This window comes from Rhinoderma darwinii, chromosome 7 (assembly GCF_050947455.1).
Source record: "Rhinoderma darwinii isolate aRhiDar2 chromosome 7, aRhiDar2.hap1, whole genome shotgun sequence".
Lineage (NCBI taxonomy): Eukaryota > Metazoa > Chordata > Amphibia > Anura > Rhinodermatidae > Rhinoderma > Rhinoderma darwinii.
Genome location: NC_134693.1, coordinates 131,037,806 through 131,064,053, shown reverse-complemented (window position 1 = coordinate 131,064,053; position 26,248 = coordinate 131,037,806). Strand labels below are relative to the sequence as shown.

At 40.4% G+C, this 26,248-nt stretch overlaps 1 protein-coding gene across 2 annotated transcripts in view; it reads left to right on the top strand.

Moving 5' to 3' along the window:
- Positions 1-26,248, top strand: part of FOXP1 (forkhead box P1) — a 377,209-nt gene that overhangs the window by 45,715 nt on the left and 305,246 nt on the right. For both annotated transcript variants that reach the window (XM_075834036.1, XM_075834034.1), the window contains exon 2: positions 9,684-9,757. The gene's annotated coding sequence lies outside the window, so the exon portion shown is untranslated. The remainder of the gene's footprint in view (positions 1-9,683; positions 9,758-26,248) is intronic.

Below are 26,248 nucleotides of genomic sequence, written 5' to 3'. Positions count from 1 at the left end.
TTTTATTCCAGATCTGCTTTTACAATTCTGCCGGTGGCTATTGGAAACAGTCAACAAACATGTTGTCAGACACACCCCTAACTTCTTAGATGATCTCCTATAATGCAGGGGAACAGTTAGGCTGAGTTCACACAGGATGGATACACTGTGTGAAAGCTTGCAGCGTATCAGCCCTGTGCGCCACAGGGAATTCCGGGTGATAAACCGCACCAAACTGTGGTGCAGTTTTTCTCACGGAATGTGCGCTATGGAAAACTGCAGCACTTAGCCGGCCTTGCTAGCAGGCCGGCCTCCTGGTTTGACATTTCATCCCAGGAGATTGCTGCAGCCTTTGATTGGCTGCAGTGGCAGTCACATGGAATGAAGCGTCATCTTAGGAGGCCGACCCTCTGTCGTCATCCAGGCCGGCCTCTCTGGATGACGTTTCATCCCATGTGACCACCGCTACAGCCTGTGATTCGCTGCATTGGTCACATGGGATGAAACGTCATCCCAGGAGGCCGTGTTGGAGGGAGGAACACAGACTTACTGGTAAGTATGAGATTTTTTTTTTCTTTTTTAAATTGCATTTTTTGCGGTGGAATCGTTGCGAACCCACCACAAATAACGCAACAACTGCTATTTGCTACAAGTTTTACCTCCCTATTGAATTCAATGGGGAATACCGCAACAAAAAAGCAGCGTTTACGCAAATACAATTTACATGTTGCGGAATAAAATTCCTCACCGCAGGTCAATTTCTGAGCGTTTTTTCCACTCAGTATTTACGCAGCGTGGGCATGCCATTGGTTTTATCTCATCCACGATTGCGGCTACTGTATTAGCTACGGATTTTCCGCATGAATTCCGTTGCGGAAAATTCACAGTATTTACGCTACGTGTGAACTGACCCTTAGGCCTTATTCACACGAACGTGTTTAATGTCCGTGATACGCGCGTGAAAATCGCGTGCGTCGCACGGACCTATGTTAGTCAATGGGGCCGTTCAGACATTCCGTGATTTTCACGCAGCGTGTTTCCGCTGCGTAAAACTCATGACATGTCCCGTTCTTCGCACATCACGCACCCATTGAAGTCAATGGGTGCGTGAAAATCACGCGCAGCACACGGAAGCACTTCCGTGTGTCGCGCGTGATTCGCGCAACAGTACATAAAGAAATTAAGGAAAAAATAAAAGCACTTCCTTAATTTCTTTTTCTAAACATCAAAACCGCGTGTCATAAGGATGGCATATGCGTGAAAATCACGCAGCCACGCAGCACATACTGATGACACATGGAACTGCAACGTGCGCAAAACGCTCACGTTCGTGTGAATAAGGCCTTAGGGTGCAGTTATATGTGGCAGAGTTTGTTGCAGAAATTTCTGCTACTGAAAATCAGTTCCATTCATCTGAATAGAACTTGCAGAAATCCATGTACCTGCTGCAGAAAAACTACCCCATTCAGATGAATGTAACGGATTTTCAGTCACAGAAATTTCTGCAACAAAATCTTCAAAATCGGATTATTGCAGGAGCGTAACTCTAGAGGCAGAGAAAGCAGTACCATTAGGCCTTGGCTGAAAGACCCCTCTGCCATATAAGAAGACACCAGTACTTTAAATGACACATACCAGGTGGGGGCATCATTGTAGGCTTTGCATTGGGACCCAGGAGCTTCCAGTTACGCCCCTGGATTACTGTACAGCACTTGCCAGAATCTGGAGCCCTCAGGAACTGCTGTGGGATTTTAGCTCTGAAGCCTGCAGAATTGTGAAGGTATTTCTGGGCTATAATACGAGGTATATTATCAGCATCAGTATAAGATAAGTAATGTAATATATTTACAAAGTGACTCAAATAGTTATGTAGAATATATCTATGTATAAACTGTAAAATGCTGTTGAAAGGTAATCATATATTTTGAAGGGGTTGGCCCATGAAGTCAATCCCTTTTCACAAAGAAGCTAGCACGGCGATCAGCTGATCGACGTGGGTCCGGGTTCTCTCACCCCCAGCAATCCCCGGGGTGAAAACCAGCCAGCCGCACATTTTCCCTGCAAAGACCGCTGCAGGGGAAAAGTAGAATGCCAGCCATTTAAAATAATCGCCGTCCATGTAATACATGAAATTGCCGGGTGCTCCGATTTAAAAAATATAGGGGCTCCCGATCCCGATCAGACTACCCCTTTAAGTTAATTAGCTTAGCAAATTATTATGAAAAAGGATGAGCTTATTTTTGTGTTGTAAAATTTTATTTTGTGTTGTAAAACCTACGTCCCCATATAACATAATGATTTATCGCTGGATCTGCCCTTGAAGATCAAAAACAATCAACAATAATCTTGCAATGACCCCTTTCGAGTTGGAACTTGCACAATGGCTCAAATTAGAGTCTAGCCAAGGACTCTCTTTGTATCTGTTGCCTTATTTCCTTGACTTTAAATACACCAGTTATCATGAATGGGCCTGGGGCAAAGGTTGAGTTGGGGGTTGTTTTCTGTTTTTCTTTTTTTCTTCTGCTCTTTTTTTCTTTTTAGTATGGTGTTTGATTTTCTGAAGAAGAAACGTAAACCAGGTCACATTTTAACTTTCACCTGCATGACATTGTTTAGGAAAGTTAATGAAGCTGGTAAACAAGGGGTTGTTTTTCTAGTCGGCTATGTAAGCGTGCACCTGTGGAATGTTGTGTGGAATATGAGCTCTCCACATTCCTCTTACAACAGCCTTTTGGGCTAGGATAAAAGTTATTCAGGTTTTACAAACATTGTTGTGTTTTCTTTGCAAGGACACTCAATCAGTAGTCAATGCTATTTTTGTTAAATACCATCAACCCAACAATGTGGACTTGTTTCCAAAAATAGGTGCGCCTAGCGAGTACTCGGTTGGTTGTTGTCAGGTTCCCCAAGCCATTCATATACAGCATGGACCTTGCTAACAGGAAAATAGTCACCACTGGCCTCTACCATTGATGGTAGCTGGATGGCTTTGAGGATTCATCTAGGTTTCACCCAACCTTTGACTTCAGAAAAGGTTCTTTGTTATAGCTACAAGGTTGTCCATGAATGAGATCCCATAGACTCTTCTTGTCTTCATACAAATGAATGGGGCCCCAGTGCAGTTAATCAGGGTCTTATGGTCTCATGGAGGACCAGGTCAGGTGGCTCACCTAGATCTCTGTATCACATGATCCCATGTAGGTGTACGATTTTGGAGAGGGACATCTTCCCTAACGCGACAAAAACATAATTTATTTTTGCCCAGAGGTTCAGGCCAGTTTACAAAATTCAGAGTGATTTCTGATTTCAAGGGGTTTATAGTTTTTTGACAACAACCCCATCTTTTATGATAGTCACTGAGCCTTTTTCTGGAACCCTTAGCGATCAGCTGATAGTTCCAGTTGACTATATATTTCCCCTGCAGCACCCACTGAAGGGAAAATGTAGTATTACAAGCTGGCCATTCAAATTAGTGGCCAACCATGTAGTACATGGACAAGTCAGATCTACTAGAAGTCACTCTTACTTAGCAGCTGCGTTTTACTTAGTGACCCTCTCTATGCCTTCCATATGCTCTAATAGGGCACAACCATATTAAGGATGCTACTGAATGTGTATTAAAGGGGATGTCTCATCAGAGACAGCCCCTTTTAGGATTCAGCCCCTGGGGCGATCAGCTAAAAGTCCCGGGTACCATTTCCGGCACCCCTGGCAAACAACTGATTGTGCCAGGGGAAGCCGCGGTCAACCAGGTACTGTAGCTCTCCGTTCTAGCACATAGAGGGCGGTCCCGAGTGGGTAACTCCCTCTATGATGTCTATACACCCTAATAGGGCATATGGACAAGGGTTGTCTTGATGAGACCTTTAATGCAAATTGCGATTAGGCTTTCACGTCATCTGTTCTATTGATTGTAGATGTTTCGCAGCTGCACGGCGGGTACCCTTTAAGCAAAACTTCCGATAAACAGAACAATATAGCGATAATATATTTCAAACAAAATCCCTGTCTGGATTATTCCTTGCTACCTGATGTGTTTAGGTTATGAAAAACAGAGCACAAATGTATAACTTAATTTAAAGTAGCCCATTTCAGCAGTTTTGTTTTTCAAATTAAAATTTAACATGGCCCAGTAGTGTTCTGTATCTGGTAGGCGATCGGATCTGCAATGCAAAATAGAAACCACAGGTTTGTCTGCTAAACATGCAGAAAATTGGAGAGGCACAATAGATAAACATAAATCAGTTTATGGGACATTTTCATAATAACATCGCTCTGCGAGTGGAAGGGAGAAAAGCGTATTATTCTGAATTTAACATAGTCTGCCTGTGTCAACTGATTCTGCACGTGAAATTGGATGTTTCACGCGATCAGGTTGAGTGAGGCTGCTGTCTAGCTTTTCCCCTTATTGGAAATAGTCTGATATTATTTGATGGAATCTCTATTTTCTAGGATAAAACTCTGGCCTTAAAGGATTTTTTTTTTATTAATAGAGAGGAGTCCACCCGTTTAGGACCCTCATCCATTAGCCAGAGGGGAGAGCCTTTACAAAGAGCTTACCTTGTCCATGCATTGAATTGTCAGCTTATTGCTTTCAATTGGAACTGTGTAATGCTTTATTTGCCCTGTGGTGGCGCTGCAGGGAAATGAAGCACTTTTTGCCAAATTCTTCCACATATTAAAGCTGATCCCTGACGTTCCATTCAGTGGGCCACCCTGTGATTCGATTTCCATCGGGAACCTTTTAAAAGGAGATTGTTTAAAGCCGGCAATCCCTTTAAGGGATTTTCTGGTTTCAGCATAAAAAAGTATCCATTGTATAATCAGTACTTTGTGTATCACTTTCTTATGGTTGTCAAGATCTCTGCTTGCTCTCAGTAAATGTGAAACTTCATGATTTACTGCCAGAGCATAAAAATCAGTCCTGCTCATGTGATGATCCCACAGGTGCAGGGCTCGTTACAGATACAGTACATTTATCAGAGATGTGTCTTGTAACTAGTGGAGCACCTTTGTGTCCATCACATGACCAGGACAGGATTTTCACTTTATATCCTCTGGAACCAGACAATGCAGGTTCCCATTCATTGATTACAAGCAGAGATCTTGAAAACCATGATGAATTTATATACTAAATATATGAGAGAAAAACATGTAAATCTGTACTGCTCTATAATAAGAAACGTGCTTTTCAGCGAAGCAGTGTTCAGACTCACTCATCTTTATTTAGGACTCTAGAAATATTAGTTGTCAACTCCTGTGAGAGCTGGAATAGTAGCCATATTGGTTGGCCCGATAAGTGGTAATATATCTGTCTGTTCAAACCGGCCCCAGGTGTATATAGATCCTCAGGCAATAGAGTCATAGTAAGCTCTCTATCTGGTCTTGGCAACAGTCGAGCAAGTTCACCCAGTCTGATTGGCCACCAAAGTCCTGTAGGCCCTGGCATCTGACCAGGTTTGACTAGTGCTGATGCCAGGATTGAGCGCAGGGACTTAGCTAGGCTTTCGAGGCAGAGATTTAGTTTGCTGCCTTGGCCTTGATCATGATACCACACCATGCAAGTACTGAGAGTATTCACTATATACTGTTATGGGGAATGCGGACTAGGAGAACCCAAGAAACCCCTAAGGTTTGGGTCTCACGGGTGTCCAGACAAAACTCGAAACTTCCCGTTTTTGCCTGAAGACTCATTATATGGTTTATTTACAATTATTGTCCCTGTAGGTTGGTCTATTTAGATGCTACCTACTTAGTTTTTAGGTAGTCAGTTTTTTGGCTGAGCTAGTGTACCACGTATTGGTATTCTAGAACGTTCTTGGTTTTTTTTTTCTTAATAGTATCATTTTTACTTTATGTCTGTGACCTGTTTTTGAGGACAGCATACGTTTTGCCTGAAATAATTTCTGCAAGTTCCCGTGATTTAACACCTACCAGTCCCTTCTTTGATGTTGGCCTTTCGAGCAGTGAATATCTAAAAATAATGCTTCACCGAATGCTAAGTACGGTTAGTCTGGGAACTATTATACCATGTTTTGTGGTTATATTTTTATGTGAAATTCAGTAGGCAGTCACCACAAAAAAACGTCTGTAGAATGTTGATTCACGATTGGATGAAATAAAGTAAAATTCTTCATAGTTTATTAAAATAATATTACTGAGTAGTAGATGGTGTCATAAGCACAGTATTCTCAGTATATTGTTATACTATTGAACCTTATAGGATATTTCTGCCTTTTTGGTTCTGTTTTATTTTCTATAATTTACCTTGAAGAGGAAATTTATAGATTAACGATATGATGACACATAATCACTAGCATTATGGTTTCCATAACCTTCCCTTTAAGAGGGTAATATTTTCCATTTATATGTCATGACTGCTCTAGATAAGTTGGAGAAATTGATCAACTTGTGAATGTTTGGCTTGGTTTTGGAGACCTTATAGAATCTGTCTTAAAGATACATACTAATATACTGTGTTGTGCCTAGGACATGGCCTGAGAGGGAGGTGCATGTCACAAGAGAGAATCCCTGTGTCATGCTCCGCCCCCTTTAGACCCAGCACTGGGCATAACACAGCATATCAATTGTGCTGCTGGAGTATTCCTTTAAGCTCATGCTTGTCTAAAGTCTTCTAATTTTTTAAGTGGCATTGGGAACATGTCGGTCAAAAAGAGCTGTTGGCAGCAGACCGGTAGCCAAGATATGAGGCAATAAGGAGGTCAGGCAGTGCCTGAGGGCTGGCTGCTAAGGAGGAACCCATTTCTCAGGCCGAGTAGAGTGGATTTAGTTCCTATAATGATGTCACTGTACCTGTGGGTCCTGGGTGATCTCACTCTGATAACTCTTTATATAGGGCAAAGTTTATAAATTCAATGATATTAATGAAAATATTCAGGTCTTAGATTGTTCTTGATCTCCCTATAAATCTATATGATTTTTGCCATTCGTGATGGGATAGGTAAAGGAACAATCCAGGCAAGACTTATACACTTTGTTATGCTTAAGGCAGGGCTTGAGGGGCGGGACATGACACATGGATTCTCTCTTTTTCTTGTTCTTTGAATCCCTCACAACTTACAGTAGGTATAAAAACATTTTTTATAATTTATGCCTGTAGTGTTTCATTAAGAGCATAAAGTAGTGCAGTGATTATTTTACCCTTAGAATAGGTCATTATTGTGTGATCGATGGTGGTCTGACCCACGGGACCCCCACCGATCAGCAGAACAAAGGGACCACAGTGCTTGATGGAGCATCACAGTCCCTTCAAAGTCTATCCAGGTGGCGTCCATTCACGTGTCTGCACCTAGTATTGCAGCTTAGCTTAAAATCTTTGCTTTGGAAATATCAAATATTTGACTGTGATTTGTTCGTATGAATTACAAAATGTTTTGCAAGAATAACAAATCTGTAATTATAATAAAAAACAAGATAATTGCTTAATTGTGTTGTTATTTTTACGATCAGTACTGAACCAAAACTCAATTACAATTCATTAAGTGGCTTTCTATATTGTTACAAATTATTATCTATTGTTGGAAATAATTATCAAACAATTATCTTCTTGATTTCCAGTTCAGCTTTTCTGTTAAAACAGGATCTTTAATACATAATTAATTGTAGAGTTTAGATTTATTCTGCATCGCAGATCTCCTTGGTGACATATGATAGTCTTATATTTGCTAGATTTCCCATTCTGGGACTATCCAAATCTCCACTGACCAGGGGCCAACTGAGACTGATCTCAACTACCGGAATCAAGATACCAACCTTCGGTTGGATTAGCAACTTGTTTGATAATAGAGAGTACTGCAACATTGGTTTTGCAAGGTTCAAAGGCAGAACTGGGACCTGGGACCCCATTTCTCCTATATGTGGTTGTCCCAGTGGTGGGACCCCCAGCAGTGACACATTTCTAAGATATGCCCTAAATGTCTATTGTTGGAATATCCCATTAAAAAATTCTGTAACTGACCAAGTAGCTTCTGGCTCTTACTGTCCATAAGCCCTCTGGCACTGCCCTAATACATGGAAGGTCATTGTGCCCCTGCCTCTGAATATTAGAACCAGTATTAGGACCAACATTAAGTCTTGCACACAGTATTTGGCAGTTGGCAGGATTTTCTGCTGCTTCTGTAACAAGCTTACATCTTGCAACAAACACATAATAATTTGTCTTCAGATCCCTTCCATCTTCAGCTGTCAGACAACTGAGGGTTGGGCTTAGCTCTTCTGTACCTCCTGCACCAAACTAAAGACTGCAGTAAACAGGGGCTTCTCTTGACCCCATTCACCACTAATTAAAGTAGTAAGGAATTTGATTTCTCAGTTGCCACCTACCTTCGTTAAAAGGGTTGGGACTTAACATGTCTGGTCTGCAGGCAGCACAGTAGGGAAGGGCTCCTGCTGCAGCCAGTTGCATTACAGCCAGAAACAAGACTGGTCTTAAAGGCTATTACCAATTTACTGATCATATTATCAATGCATGGTCAGTGGGAGTTCCAACCCAGGGCACCTCACTTATCAGCAGATCAAAGAGGAAAGATAGGCCATCAATATAATATCCTGGAAAACCCCTGTAACTTTGTGAGAAGGAGAGAGAAAATGACTGGGTAATCTCCCGGGACACATATAGCAGAATTATGTATATATTTCTCACAGGGGTGGAATTGCAGCAATTTTTTTTGTATTGTTTTCTATATTAACTGCCATTTAACAACAATATATTGGGGGAATGTTGTTTATGTAATTTCCTAATATTCTATACATATTAAACATGGCCTTTGACTCTACATAGTTCTGCTGGATACAAGCTATGACCAATTAATGACGTAACATCTCTAACTGGGGCGCAGAGTCTAAGGAATTTCCCGTTCTTCACCCTTAACGGTGTATGAACTTTTTAGGTCGAATTCATAGGTCGTGGTCCATGGAATAATCACTGATTGGTGGAAGGAGTAGAGCAGCAGGTACTGGGTGAACAATTCCAAGGGCGAGGTCAAGGTCAGGGTCAATAGAGAGTCAGGAACAGGATCAGTAGCACAAGGAACGAGAGCTAGTAAAGAAAAATGAATCACAATGAGCAGATAAGGCATAACAGGACTATTCCCCTTAAATAGGCCACCAGGCCTGACGTCATAGGCCTTGGCGACCCAACCCCGCCGGTCGTGGAGTAGAGCCAGTAGGGAGCCAGGCGATGTGAGTAACACAAGACTCTACAAGTTTTGTCATTTAAATTTTTCCTATAGGTCATGACCATAGATGTACCGTACCCAATTATTTTTATGCATCTATGTTTTTCATGACGCCTAACACTGTGCATGATGGGAATCCTAGTTAATCTACCACTAAATGGACATAATAGTAACTAAAATAATTTTAGAGCACATTTTAATTCTGAATACAAAGCTGTCTCCTCTCCTCTCTTTCTCGAAAGCCTGTGTTGTTCTTGTGAAGAGACAAGTGCTGGCTGGTACGGATAAGCAACTGTCCTGTGACATATTGTTTTTATTAACTCTGTGAATGTCATTCACCATTAAGCACAATTGGACTCATTTGTGTATGTTGTCATTATTTTATTTACTTATGTTTGCTTATACCCAACATGATGCCAATGAAAATGTTGCCGACGTGTACGCCAGCACTCTTCATTTATTTATACTCAATTGATGTTATTGTGTTTTTTTTCTTTTTTTCTTCAGGGTAAAGAGATTGGTGACCTTTTTTGGTTGGTTGTGAGTGGAGATTGCTTTGCAGAAGCAGCTACTTATATAAGGTAAACACTTTTATTGTATCATTCTCCAGATTGCCTTTATTTTTGGGCAGGTTTAACTGTTTTTGCATAGGGTTGGGCAGATTTGTAGGTATAGACTGCTCATACTGTATGTTTCTCTCCAGATTTTCAAAAACTTCACCGCTTCCCCCACAAAGACTGGAATCACGCATGCAGTTTTTAGTGCAGTTTATTGAGCCAAAGCCTGGAGTGGATCCAAAAGGGAGAGAAAGTATAAAGCAAGGACTAAGAGTTTTCCTTCCTGTTGGATCCACATTGGGCTTTAGCTAAAAAAAAACAAAACGACACCCTAAAACTGCACGTGTAACTCTAGCCTTAGCACATAAACATATTTTTTCAGCCGCAATTGACCCACAAATCTGCAGGTAAATTGCGGCCCCATTCATTTCAAAGGGCCCGTGCACACGACCGTGGTTTCCACGGTTCGTGCATTGCCCAGGAGCATGGACCGCAAAAATATAGGACATGTCTTATTACAGACGTATTTTGCGGTCCAGGCTCATAGAAATGAATGCACACAGCCATGTGCACAGCCCACGATTTGCGGGCGGCCTGCAGGTGACACACCGCGGCCGTCCGTGCTGCAAATCACGGCCATGCACACCACTACGGTCATGTTCATGAGGCGCCTCTGCAATGGATGCCTGTATAAGAACATTTTTCTGGATATTACCACCAGTTCACTGTTACTCTGGCCAAAAAAAAACAATAGCACCTAATTTTACAGTAAAGACGTTCATCCCACTGAAATGAATGGGTTTGCACGTTCAAGTTATAGAAATACCCAAGAGTGATCAGACATGACCATATAATAATGTCCAACCACACTCTTGCGCTGTTAAGGTGAAGCTGTCACTGACAGGACCACTATGACTTTTTGAAGATGCTCTTAAATAGTTCATGTGATGGCCTCAAAACTGTGATTTTTGGGGATTGGGCTGAAAACTGTGTTTGTGGACATGTAGTTTGCACCGTCCAACGTGTGGTTTCTGGGGAAGTTTAGTCCAGTTGGCAGCAATTCCCAAATACCGACCGGTCCATAATACATGGTGGACCCATCAGTGTATGTAAAGGGGATTTAATTTATTAGGCTTTTAGACATGCCATAAAGTTTGACATGTGGGGTTCTGGCCAAAGTGATTATTGTGCTGTTTCTCTATCTTTTATTTGTTTCAATAAGGGGTCACCGTGAGTGGGTTACCACCTCTCTACAGATGGATCATGATTGGTATCAGGATCTTGGAGGTGTCAATGGTCAGACCACTTCTGTGTCATTGGCACTCCATTAAAATCTTTTGGCAGAAAGCTCCTTTACAAAAATATATACCAAGAGATTGGTTGAAGGTTGTCTACTTTGGTCAACCTCATTCTTCTGTCCTACTGCCATAGATAGCAACGAGGGTGGACCTTCTCCATTATCTGCGTTGGAGAGTCAATTTTCCAGTGTAGTTTGTGCTGATATTACACAACACATATTTATGACTTCCTCCCCTTGTAACATAAAGCATTTGACATGTATGTGTAGCCGATTTATCAGCGCTGAGAACTTCTCCATCACGGTATTAACAAGGTTTGTGTTCTCCAAGCAAAGCGTGAGTCATCGCCTCATAAACAGCGCCGTGGAAATGGCCCTTGGGTGCTAACGTGCCTGAAGAGTGTGGCACATAGCTGTACTGTTGTACTAGAGTGTCACCCGCCTGATGTTCTTCTCCAGGCTTCATAATCACCCTTTTCAAAAATTAATAGTTCTTTAAATACCATAGCAACTGTGATGTCAGTGTCAGCTAGTCATAGCAGTGCCATGTGATGTCAGTACTCATTACCTCTTCCCTGACCTTGTAAGAACATAACATGGTTAATTGAATCTAAATGTGATATGGTCTTCATAGTTTCATCGATTTTTAACCCTTTGTAATTTTTTTATTTTTCCCGCATAATAATCATAACATCTATCTATCTATCTATCTATCTATCTATCTATCTATCTATCTATCTATCTATCTATCTATCTATCTATCTATCTATCTATCTATCTATCTATCTATCTATCTATCTATCTATCTATCTACAGCACACTGCGAACACTAATGGCACCTAAACACTATAAATAAATAAATATGCATTACTGCTAAATCTACTTACAATAGGGTGGTTCTTAGTGCACATTTTGATCATTTCCCTGTATTTTTGTTAACTTGTGATTCTAATTTCTACTTTACGACTTTTTCAATTGCGCTGTGTTGTTGGTGGCTACTAGATGATAAAATAAGATACAGGGCAAGGGGTTTCTGTGGTTTATTATTTGCACAGTTGACATTTCATGCATGGGATTGATTAGGTTATCATTTTTTGGGGGCCGAAGATTATTAAAATGCTACAGGTAGGATTTTTTTTTTAATAGGATCACAGCATTTTTGTATCTGTTCCTCAAAATCTATATAGAAATAATGAAGATTAGGGACATCTTGGTCCTATCACAAATCATGAAAATTAGGGTACATAGGAACAACTTGGCTGTGTCAAAAATGATGAAGATTAGGGTTCAGGGGGACAACTTGGCCAGTCTCTGGAATTCCAAAAAAGATGATTGGAAAAGAGGTGTTAGATTCTCTTTTCCCTTCACCCTCTGAACACTGACCTTTCAAGTAATTACAACATTTGGGATGTAGGGGATTGTGGGTAACTTAACTTAACTGAATTTTGGATAAAGTTGCCCTTTTGTGCACCCTCTATGCAATGTTAATGACTTTCGAATTACTGTCCAGTCATGTTTTATTGCTGATCTTGGATTAACTATATGTAATATAGATGCGCCCTATTCCTGTCATACACCAGATGGACTAAGGTGACCGTCCTGTAACGGCTTCAACTCTTTTTTTGATGATCACGTTGTTTTAAACTGATGATTTCAAGTAAAAATTTTATGATAAAATTTGCTCTTTTAGTAGGATAAATCTATACATTTTGGCCAGTCACACTGAAGCTGTTAAACGTCTGAAATGGGTGAAATATATGTTCGTAAAAAAAAAAAAAACATGGAGGGCTAAGAAGTAATATATTGATTAAAACATTCCGAGTTAATTAAAAAAAAGGAAAAAATGGTTTGCATAAATGAATGTGGTCATTTCAGATGACTTTATGGGAAGACCTGAGTTTGTCACAAGCTAAACCACAGTTAGAAGATATTGCACAGTGAGGCGACTGCATTAGTGATGAAATTCTATTAGGAGTGATTGTTCTTCCCAAAATTATAAGGCAACACCTGATTAGAATTGAATACCAATTTGCCTCCTCAGACAGAAAGCAACGGTGGTAAATCCATCCAATGTCTTAGTGGATTATTGCGATGTCTTTATGATTTTAATATATTCCACATTTACAGTGGTCCTTGTCCCCAGTGGGTCTCACAATCTAAGGTTACATCCACAAAAACACGTCATACTACCTAACAGTCCTGTTTTTTGTGGGACTGTGCGGCAAACTGGGCCATGGAAGGGGAGGGACTTATGCAAATTTATCTTAAAAGGGGCATGATCAATGGCAATGTTTAAAATGTACTACAATTGGGATTCAAATTTTGGGAGGGCAAAATTGCTGCTTGTGGATACAGCCTAATATCCCTCGCACACACACACACACACACACACACACACACACACGAATACATTTTATAAGAAGCTGATTAAATGGGTATTCCCACTTTAGACATTTATGGCATGCCCACAGAGTATGCCATCAATTTCTGATAGGTTGGGGTTTCATAGGTAGCAGTGGCGTCTGGCCTTGGTGTCCAGAGGGGTCTCAAGACCATTTTGCCACATAAGAAGACACCAGTGTTATAAATGGTAGTTGAAGGGCCGGGTTACAGTTTTTCCATTGGGGCCACCTCTCCACTTTCCTCCTATATGCGGCCTTCATGACTTGCCGCCTGGGGACCGGGGACTCCTGTTCTACTGATATGTAAATAGGCCATAAATGTTTGGAGGAATAGTGGGAACACGCCTTTAACCTATTTCTGAGTTTTTGGTGTATGGAAGTAATCAAAATTACCTTGAGGTATTCCCATCTTGGACATTTGTGGCCTATCCACAGGATACCCCATAAATGTCAAACAGATGCGGAGATGCGGGTCCCACCTCTGGTACCCGCACCTATTTCTAGAGCAGGGCCCCCTGACACTCGTCCTACCCGATGGGCTGCGTCCACTGAGTTACAAGTTGGGCGAGTTCTTATCGGAAAGTTATTTTTCGAGCACATTTTCTACATGGTGGGACCCAAAAAACGCCATAAATGTCCTGGATGGGAATACCTCTTTATGCAATTATGGGGAGAATACACAAAATATATGAAATTTTTTATGTAAATCCACTTAAAATATATAATAAGGCCATTTTGTTTGCCTGCAATGAGCTAATCACAGCGGGTCCAGCTCCTTGAACCCCTGGCGATCATTTATGGCTGGAGGTCGTTTCCTCTAGTTGGGATATTCTGCTCTATGACTATTTAATAATCCAGAATGTTTGATAATCTGGCGCCAAATCCCAATAATACCAGCTAAAAAGACTTTGACTGCATCCTCGTCATATATTGATCGTTCAGTCATTCACTGTTCAGTCCTAATACTTTTGTGATACAGTAATTTATAGTATTCCGGTTTTTAAGACCTCAATTTTCGACATTAGTCTGAAACATATTATCCTTAGGGACGCTCTGTTACCTTTTTGTTTCTTATGAATAAACAAGCAATCTTCTACCCGTGTAGTCGCGCCGGGTGTTTTCTTTTAACTACACGTAACATTCGCTACGTTTAATGGTTGCGCCGGCGCACAAATTGTCGGACGCTCTTGTTCTAGCAGAATAGCATTGCTACAGATCAGTATTAACAATGCAAACACCCTAAATCACTAATAGAACTGCGCTAAGCTTTTAATTCCACAGAATTTATTGCTCGTTGTATTTCCATGAATTTATAACGCTTTGATTCTTAAGAGCCCCATTTAATCAGTTTTGCCTGGCACGGAACATAATAAACAACTTTTCGGTGTTAAAGTGCCACATGAGAGAGGTTGCTAACAAGGAAGTTAAGTGTTTCTGCCACTAGCAGTTTTTCACTGTATTTTTCATGAGCTGTTACTCGCAGTAATGTACTTTGCAGGCTTCTGAATGCCGCTTAAGCATTGTGATAAGCTGCATAGCCCTCAGGCTTTCTTATAGGTATCACCAAGAAACGGCTCCCGATCCTTCTTCCTCGACATGGAGATTGCTATTGCGGTAATACCGTGAATCCTCTTACTACTATGGAACCGTATCTCTTAAAGGGAAACCACAGTTATTCATTGCTGTTGGACGCTTCACATTTTTTAAGCAGTACTACGATTGTACACTGTAAATTTTAGGTTCTCCCACAAATAATCTGCTTAGGTTTATGTATAATGGGACCTGCTCCCCGTCGCCAACTTCCCATCTTTGTTTCCTGTTGCAACACATGACACTGTGCCAAGTCTTTTAAAGGGACAGCGGTAGCCATATTTACATGGTGCAAAGTATTTAAAGGGGCAATTTTGGACAATCCCTACTTTTTGGAAAGGTCCCTTGACAATAAGCTTATCACTAAGTGTCCCCATGCTGAGGCTGCCAGCAATCATCTGTAATCTGTGGGGAAAACTAGTAGTAAAACCCCTATTACATCGGCTGGTTCAGCGAGCGCCGACAACGATAATATTTTACTTTTTTTAAATGATATGATCAGCAGATGAACGGGCGTTTGCTCGATCATCTGCTGATTGCTGCCCTGTTTACGTAGGGCAATTATCGGCAACGAGCGTTATGTGATCGCTTGTCTACCCAATAATCGCCCAGTCTAAAACACCCTTAAGCGTCCATTTTTCCTGCAGCACCCCTGCAGGCGAGACAAAGCATTACACAGTGTCCATTCAGATCAATGGGTCATCTGTACACCAACCCTGGTTACCCGCTTTTTAAAAATTTCCGTTTGCCCTGTCCCTGGCCTACTATTTTGAAGACAGTCTAAACGTCATCTGTTTCTAACGGTGACTTTTCCGGGATATCGACCCAGGGATTCTCTCTGGAAAAGTCTACACCTACTTGTTTTGGTTAAGAACAGATAATCATTTAGACTCTGCTCCCTGGTGTAACCTACACTAAAACCTGTTAGTAATCCAGTGGGTCACAACCCAACCAGATGAATGGCTCGTTCAGAGCGGCTCTCCATTCTGGCACATAGAGGACCGTCTTGAGTGGGGTACTCCCTTTATGATGCTTATATGCCCTAATAGGACATAAGGACAGTTTTGGCCGATTAAGTCATACTAATATAGAGTTGGGTGTGTATGATACAATGGAAACTGTGAAAAGTGCTAGAGGCTGATTACAGCAACTTCTTAGTAACCTCTCTCAATGGCACATTGGCACTGAAAAGTTGTTTAATATGTTTCGTCAGATGTATTTCCATCAGTATTTCTTCATGGAATCCAAGTCTCCCCATAGAGGTAACATTCGAGAAGTATAACCTTGTTTTTTTTAATGTGAACCGAAATGTCTCAAAAACAAGTCAGAGGCAGGGATTCCTGAAGCTACAGGATCAGGTGAGGAGAAGAAATGTCTTCAGACTCCCGTAGAGTGTATGAGTCAGCTTTATGGAGAAAATTATTAGTATCCTAAGGCCGGCTACAGACATAAGGTCAATCAGTTGCGTTGACCTCTTCACTCAACCTTGGCCGAGCTTGTATGATTATTTCCATGTAGAAAGTTAAGACAAGCCAATTCTAGACAATTCTTGCAGAGGTTTATCTCCCAGCACAAGAAAGGATTGGACATGTTGAAATCCAACCTGGCCGATCTTCATTATTTGGATTAAAGACGTGAGGCCCCCAGATTATCAGGGGATATGAAATTCTAACTCACTATTTTGCACTCTCGGATGACAGAAGGAACCTAAACACCAAACATGCAGTCACTTACTTCATCAATTATGTAATCATCGAACTACTATGTCTACTGCCAGGTAGTTCACTGGGGAGTAAATGTCTGTATCTTTATATTATTTAGTACTATATTGCGCTGTCATCGATCACATACATTATGTGTTTTTATATATTTAATTGTTTACGGGATGACTTTATAAATGTACGTCTTCAGTCTCCGACCTGTGGCTCTCAGTATTCTTTGACAGTCTAACCCTAATACCACAACTGGAGAGTAATACTGTGCAGGCCAAAGATGAAAATGGAAAGGCACATGTATTGCTATTTATGGTATCTTGCACTGGTACACATTTTTGGCTTTTTCACAACCTCGGCACTAGGAGAGGGAGAGTTGTCTCACTGTCATTGGTTACTAGGAAGAGCTGAAAGAGCGCAGGTGAGGAAAAGACTGCTATATAGACACAGCCTTGTATACTCTGTGCTTGGCCAGAGATATTAGCCCCATCAAGATTAATATGGCTGACAGGAAGTAGAGTCTGGAGAACAAGCAGCTTAAAGCACTTGGAGGAACCACTCTTTAAGGTGGTATTCTTCAACACACCTCACCAAATCTTTGTTGGAGAGATGGAGCCATGGCTGACCAGTTTTAACCTTTTCTCATGGTTAAAACTATCAGGTTATGAAGATATTTGGATATAGTCCACAATACCCAACATCCCCAATTTCTTCTCTATGACTAAACATGCTGAGCATAGGCCACAAAATTGTTGAGGTTCATGTTGAACCAGTTTGTTCCTATTACATCATAATTTTATGATTTTATTAGCTGTAAACTCTACTGGATTTAATTTAATGTCCTCTACAACACTAGTGGGTTATACCAAAGTATGTAAGTTTAACTGGTAAGGTTGGGCATCCGTTTGTTTGGGGAAGTGTTGGCATGAGACAGGACTGAGATGTATTATCCCGATGTCCTACTGGTAATTCAACCATTGATACATTGTACCAGAGATGTGTGGTTGGTTTTGGAAGCAGGGTTGGCTAATCCCATAGATTACATGGGCCTTAGGTAGCTTGTCTCTGATGTCAAATGGTTATAAAGAGTTTGTCTGGTTTAGAAAACCCATTTTAAAGTACCATAAAGAGGTGGGTCAACTCTCCAGAATCATAATCTATTAGCTAGAGTGGCTACAAAGAGCTTCTCTCTTTGGAGGACCATTAATTACCTGGACAGTACATTGATTTCAATGGGTACTGTGTAATTCTACTTTTCCCCTATGGGGGCACTGCAGGAAAATTTAACACTAGCCAAATTTCCACACATATTACAGCTGATTGCTCAAGGTTCCAGCAGTGGAAGGATTGCCGAAAGTGGACAACCCCTTTAAGCTAATTGTTAACTATTGCCAGTCTGAGATATCATCTCCGGATATTTGTATATTTATATTTCAAAGTAGTTTTTTCACCACACAATGATACCTTACAGATTTAACATACAGTAAAGGGTTAACATCAAAAACGGCACCACAAATATCAAAAGGATACTCAGAATGACTCTCTTTTCCCAAAATAGTCATTTCCAGGCAGAATGCAAAAATTCAGATTACAGTCATGGTCACAAACTCTTTTTGTTTTATCGGTCTTCTTACAGCTTGCTATAGGGCCAATGGATAACCAGCTAATCAATTCTTAGTTCTATGTTTTTGGGCTGTTTGTTTTTTGTTTTTTTTTTGTACTTTTTATTATATACATCATTTACCACCTACAGGATAAAGCGATGTGAATCCACCACAAAGGATGAGACTATGACGGGAATTTTTTTTGCTAATTTGGCCAAAATTATAGGGCCCCCGAACCCAGCAGTTTCCCTCAAGTGCTACAATTCTTTATTTTGCCTTTTCCTGAAAAGAGAAGAAATCCTAATTCAGCTAGAGTAAAATTACCCAGCCCCTAGAAGCAGAAAATGTCATTTGTTTCTGAAAACCGCATCAGCTTTATATAATTGCCTTTTTAGTTATCCCTGGTGACCCATGAAATCTTTTGAAATGAATGCAATTTATTTACATGTTGCAGATTGGTGCTGTATCTAATGAATGTGTTTTTTTGGCAGTAACACAGAATAAAGGTTGGTGTCACATTAAAATAAATGACATTGTGCTGTTGTTTCTGTCTTTTGCAAATGAATTTGCATTTTATGTATATTTAATACTCGGCTGCCTACAAGGTTTTAGTTCCAGCGCTGCTAACATTCCACATCTCGACTTCGTACAAATGTTTTTTTACGACTATTATTTATTTATTTGTGGCTCGTTACTAACTCGGCCTCCTTTCATGGAATTGATGTGTGTAAATTTTGAAGAATCCGTCGTGATCACCCAAATTGGCATTCAAATTTTAATCTAGATATATAAAATTTATGAATCTTTTTAAATATTAACATATTTATCCACAGGGCTACATTGTGAGTGTGGGCTGTGCATACCTTTATATGAATCAGAATTTCAGATATTATGTGAGGTTTCACAAAGGAAAAAAATATATACGTGATAAACCGTGAACAAATTGTTGATATTCCCCGTTTCTGATATATTTTTTAGTTAGGTACGGCCAACTGAAAAGTCACAAGCAACAATTCTATTATTTTTTGTGTTTAACTTTGCTGCTGTTTTATATCCGGTGTTTAGGATCCACCATGCTTAAGGGCAATGTTCACCTTTTTTATTTAATGTATGTGTTTAGTTTTTCAAATCTTTAATAAATGTTTATTAGAAAAAATTTTAATTTTGTTTTAGCGCAGCAGCTTCTATGTATCTACTATTCATAGAAGCTGCATAACGCCGCTGTAAGCCGAATCTGTCAGTCAGCTAGACTGAGGGCTGACAGCGACCTCCTCTGTGCCTCTGACACACATTATAACCCTAATACCGATCAAATCTAAGTTGATCAACAGCTGATTGACAGATTTGGCTTCCAGCGGCGTTATGCAGCTTCTAGGTCTAGTGGACACATAGAAGCTGCAGCACCCAAAGTAAATACATTTTTTAATAAATGTCTATTGGAACATATACATTAAATAAAAGAAACGATTTACATAGCCTTTAAGCTACCAATATACTTTAATAAGCTGTCAGCCGAAAGTTCTTTGGGCTGCAGATATTCCTCCTGGCTCTCTCATGCACATGCACAATCAGCTCGGCCGAGCATGGTAATTTATTTAAATGAGAGAGGGAAATAAGCTGTAGCCCAAAAACTCTGGAAGCGTCCTTTTTCCCGTAAAAAACAGAGGATCGAGGATGTTGAAATCCTTCTTACCCCCGACATTTGCTGACGGGGAATTTCGGAGACCCCCATGCACATTAGATAGTTTGCCGATCCCGCCCTTATTTACCCATTACACACAATATCATTTAAGTAGTGTGACAGCCCCTCCCCTTTAAATTAAAGGGGAATTTCCATATTATACATTTATGGTTTATCCACAGGATATGTCTGATCTTCTCAGCGCTTTCCATAACTCCCATAGACTTCACTGAAGAGAGCAGTGTGCCATTAATGTAAAAGATGAAAAATCCCTTTAAATGAAATAGAGGTTATCACTGCCCCACCCCTGGTCCTGGGATCACAAAATAGAAATACAACAGAGTTTGGTGTAAAGACCAGAATGCAAATCAGCCGAGCAAACTGTGCAGACATTGAGGAAGCAAGGAGAGATTTCAGCTCTGAAGTCTGCAAAATTGTGAATACGGCTCTGGAGTATAATATAGACTGTAACCCGGGATCACTACAAGGAAAGTAATCTAATGTTTCCATTCTTTTGCGTCCATATTATTTGTCTGTTTTGCCAAAATACTGTTGCAAACTTCTTCACAAAGAAGCCATCAGTCTTCCTGTGGCCCACAATATCAGTGCCAAACCAGGTTTTCTTGGAGTTAGGCACAACCATTCCCTCCCCCTTTCCTTAACCCAAATTAAATGCAAGAGTTTGTTTTACTGGTGACCACCATGCTGGTTCTTGGGGAGAAGTTTTTTTATTGCGTTGACTCTGAAGGTTCCTAAGCTGTTCTTCTCAGAAAAATAGAAAATAAGGCTAACTTTCGAGAAAACTTTTTGAAATTTTTTGAAGTTTGATCAGAAGTTATACTTCAATCTAGCATTAAAATGACTGATATCATGTACAGGTTGAATTCGTCATGGCAGTGTCATGTTCTCTTTAGGATTCCGGGTCTCGGCAGCCAAATGTTATGTCACCTTGAACTTTCCTTATATCATCAAGGTCCCTGAATACTGACTTGTATATATTACGTATCACCTTCCATTGGTCCCTGGTTAATTGGTAGCTTTGTTCTACGTTTCAATTGCTTGTACTTTTTTCTTTATGTGAACTGTCATAACCCACTGTCTTGAAGAGTTAATTCCATTGCGTCTCGTCTCCAACTTTGTACAGTAGTAGAGAAGAATTTAACTTAATTTTATCTGTGTTGAATTGAAATGACAGTGTGATATTGTATACTTAATTGATTTTCCTGCTGTCAAAGTCACTAAATAGTGCCATTAAAACCATAAAGATTCAATCCCACTCAGCAATGTGTATTGAACTTGCAGTAAAGTGAAGGCACTGATCCTTGTAACAACTTCTTCCCTATATTTAGCTTTTGTGTCACAATTTAAGATCCTGTTAATACTTTGGCCAAGGTTCGCTATCTGGTGTGAATATATAATGACAGTCACCTAATACATAATAGTCGTAGGACTCTACACAATACCATTATACAGCGGCAAGTCTCGTCTAGACCATGTCATCTGCAAGCAGTAAAATATTCTCTATTTCTTTAGTGAGCGTCCACCTTTTAACATCAAGTCGTTTTTAGATCCAACGTTCTGTACGGAATAATTTTTGTAATGCATGTAATCCTGCGACAGCCTCTTTAACCCCTTAGATACCTCCCTCTGTCAGCCCGTCGCGTCCCCATAATGTGAACGCGAGGTGCCCGTAAGGTCTCCAGATCTACCGTTGGTAGATATCTATAAAATAAACGAAAGTAAACTAAATGTTTAAAATTGAAGGAAATAAAATTTAAAAATTGTTCATCAAACTCAATTTCTTTTTTACCATTCAAATTATTTTATTTAGTAAAAATAATTCACCATAAAAAGATACATATAAGGTATTGACACAGAAAAAGCCAAAAACTATTTATTAAAAAATACTAAAACATAAAAAACACCGTACATATTTGATATCACCGCAATCGTTATGAACCGGGTAATAAAGTTAACATGTTATTTATACTGCACGGCAAAGAAAGTAAAAAACAAAAACAAAAAAAAAAAACAATGGCACTATTGCGTTTTTCTTTTTAATCCCTTCACCCCAAAAAATATAGGTCCCCTTAAACAAATACAAATCCACAAATGAATATAGACCTCAGAGCCCCTAAAAAAATACAGACCCTAAACTAGATCCTCTAAATAAATACAAACCCCTAAATACAGACCCAAGATCCAACTAAATACAGACCCCCAACCCCCTAAACAAAGACAGACCCTAGACCAGATCCTCTAAATAAAGACAGACCCCTAAATACAGACCCAAGATCCAACTAAATACAGACCCCCCTAAACAAAGACAAACCCTAGACCAGAACCCCTAGATACAGACTCCAGACCCCCTAAGCTAATACCCCAGACTCTCTAAAAATTGACCCCAAAACAAACCCTCTAAATAAATACAGACCAAACCCTTAAAATACAGACCAGACACTTACTTCTCCCCATTCCTGCAGTCCTCTTCACTCTTGAGCCCCACCCCTGAAAACTTTCTGACTTCGGGGGCCAGCATCGGTACATTGATTGCAGCGGCACCCGGGAGGGAACAGGATTGCAGGAACGAGGACAGGTGAGTATTTTGGCATCTGGGAGATTTGCCTGCTCTTCTAGGAGTCTGGGGGATTTCACCTTTTTTACGAGAGTCTCCCAGACATTCCGTGAGAGTTGGCAAGTATGACATGACACTGTGGAGCAATAGTCATTACGAAATGGGAAAATTTTGGTAAGCAATCCTTACTTTATGAGATCAGATTAAATAAAAAATATTTTTGTATTTTTAATATGTGTTTTGTTTATTTTTTTTCTTTGGTAAATTAAATGGTTAAACAATTACTGCGAGAGTGTGATAGCATGAAAGTCGAAAATTCCATCTAAATATACAATACAGTGTTATTGTTATTGAAATCGGCTGCCTAAAGAGAAGGGCATATTTATATGTGCGGAGCCACATGCCATAAGTGTTTATGTTACTGCATTTTCTTCACTCCTCTGTGTCTATATTACTGCTGTTACCGCAGAAGACACTGACTGGGAAACAAAAGACATATGGAGCCCAGTTGATTTTTCGTTTTTCTTTTTTTTTGCTATAGAATGTTGCACAAATATTTTATGCTTTCTTTTATTTTCTGATGTGAGGTTTGTGTGGAAGAAAATAAACAGATTGACCGAAAACTAAACAATAAACTGTGAATAGTTTGGATTTATTGTTTTTGTTAAATATTTTTGTCTACTTGCGTCGAAGAACATTGTTTTGGTTGGGGATCCATAACGTGTTGAGATATAATTATTTAGCATGAGAAGCTTTGATCAAATGGTATAAATGGCTCCAGGGAAAAATATTTTACGGCGGGGGTCGAGAGATTGTCAGAGATTCAAAAAATTGTAAGCAATTATTTCTCTTTTTTATTCTTTTATTTATTTTTGTGTATTTGCATACATTGGCCAAGAAAAATAAATATTGGCCTTAAAGTAGAACAGTTTAAAATAGCGAAGTTTATAAAACTAAAAATAAATACGCGATTGGTTGGTATGTTAAGTACTATGGGGGTCATTTATAAAAAAAGAAAAGTGTAAAAAATATTATGCACCATATTTATAGAGCTAACGTTTTATTTTTCTACACTTAGGCGAGATTCACGGACACGTTTTTCTTGCGTTGCAGTTCCGTGTGCCATCAGTTGTTGATGCCAGTGTTAGTGCACATTTGTTTATTTTTTTCGCTGCATTTCAAGAAACTGGTGCGTGAATCACGGACAGCCTACGAATGTGCGTCCGTGGGCTGTCCGGAATTTTCACGCACTTATTGACTTCAATGGGTGCGTGTTCCGCAAAAAACGCACACAAGAATAGGACATGGAGTGAGTTGCACGCAACGGAAACACGCAGCGTGAAAAACACTGCATGTCTGAATAGCCCCAATGAATAGCATAGGTCCGTTTGACGGCTGTTGTTTTAACGGCCGTCACACGGACGTATTCAACATTCATGTTAATAAGGCCTAAGGAATACAAATGAAAAAGTGTTTTGGACTTACAATACCTTCTTTAGACCATTTGTTTTCTAATAAAATGAAAGATGCTTGTCCTTTTTGTTAGAAGAGTCCCCAACTATATGCTGATCACAGAACGTCTCGGAGCTGGGACCACCAGCGATCAACTGTGATCTTCAGAAGAATCTAGCAACAAGTGTTCAAATTCTCTGCAGCGCCACCACAGGGGAAATGAAGACTAAGGGTATGTTCACACGGCGGGGGTCCGTAACGGCTGAAATTACGGGGATGTTTCAGCCTGAAAACATCCCCGTAATTTCAGCCGTACCGGCATGTGCAGGCGCTTGAACGCCGCGTCAATTACGGCCGTAATTAGCGCTGCTATTCATTGGAGTCAATGAATAGCGGCTCCAATTACGGCCAAAGAAGTGACAGGTCACTTCTTCTACGCGGGCGTCTATTTACGCGCCGTCATTTGACAGCGGCGCGTAAATATACGCCTCGTGTGAACAGACAAACGTCTGCCCATTGCTTTCAATGGGCAGATGTTTGTCAGCGCTATTGAGGCGCTATTTTCGGGCGTAATTCGGGGCAAAAACGCCCGAATTACGTCCGTAAATAGGCCGTGTGAACATACCCTTACACTGTCTCCTTTGAAATCAGTGAGCTGTGTGTGTGTGATGTATAGATGTGATGGGTCCTCCGGAGGGAGACACTCTTTGTAGGTGCTCTGATGGTGGCTATGAATGACAGAGGGTGTTTATAAATAATTTTCTAAACCAGACCACCCTTTTCAGGCCACATATTGGACTCCTGTGTTGAGTTTAGATCTTATCACAATTGAACGAAATCCTTATATGTTTCTATGGGAAGACATTTTAAGCCACGGACCATAGGGAACCAGGAGAATAATTTTAATCTGTACAAAGCTGTTATTCTGAGGTATCAGTCTAGATCTTATATTACACCAGACTTACAAAGCTATAAATCCGTGAGGATTTTTGTAATATGCCTTGCAACAAATCCAGGACTTTAACAGCTGATTAATATTGGAATTCTACAGTAGAACGGAATTATTTAAATCATTAAATACCTGTAAATCCAATACCTGTAAATGTATCCTTATCACAGAGCTAATTAAACTGAAGAGTGACAGGCAAAATGAGCTGACGGTGAAATGAAATATCTGTAGAGTCAAGCCAAGCAGGATTTGCACCTTCAGTTCACTTTAACTAATTTGATTCTTCCTTCCATTTTCCAACTTATACCAAGTTACAGTTTCTTATTATCTCTAGGTTTCACTCCTGTTTATATCTTCAGACAGACATGACTAAAAGTTCTCTAATGGTCAATGAGTGTCTGCCACCAAGACATGTCATGTCATGCAATCATATGACCCAAATTACACTTCCCAATCAATTACTAGATAATGTGTCTGCCTTTCCATATAGGTTTGGGCACCAAGTGTGGGATCAGGGATGCTAGCTCCGGGTACAAAGGCTATTATGGCCGGAGTCGCCCCCTTTATTAGTGACAGATGATGCACCCTGTGCGACCACATATCTATTTGTGACTCAATAGACATAGGAAGGGGGCCCAATAGTAGACCCCATCCTTGTAAAGACCACTTGGGACTGTCCATATAGGTTTGGGCACCAAGTGTGGGATCGGGGATGCTAGCTCCGGGTACCAATGCTATTTATGGCCAGTGTCGCCCCCTTTAGTAGTGAGTGACGATGATGCACCCTGTGCGACCACAAATCTATTTGTGACCCAGTAGACATAGGAAGGGGGCCCAATAGTAGACCCCCATCCTTGTAAAGACCACTTGGGACTGTCCATATAGGTTTGGGCACCAAGTGTGGGATCGGGGATGCTAGCTCCGGGTACCAAGGCTATTATGGCCAGTGTCGCCCCCTTTAGTAGTGACAGATGATGCACCCTGTGCGACCACATATCTATTTGTGGCCCAGTAGACATAGGTAGGGGGCCCAATAGTAGACCCCATCCTTGTAAAGACCCCTTGGGACTGTCAAGCTGTGATGCGTCTGGTTGGTTGATATGTCTGTATACCTTCTGCCGGTTTCATCCATGCTTCACAAAATATTGTTATAAGTAATTGATTTTACTTTACCAACTTCAAATACCGCTCTGCAAAAGTTAAACCGCCTCAAGTAGGAGAATGGGAAATACGAGGAAAAAATACTTTTATTC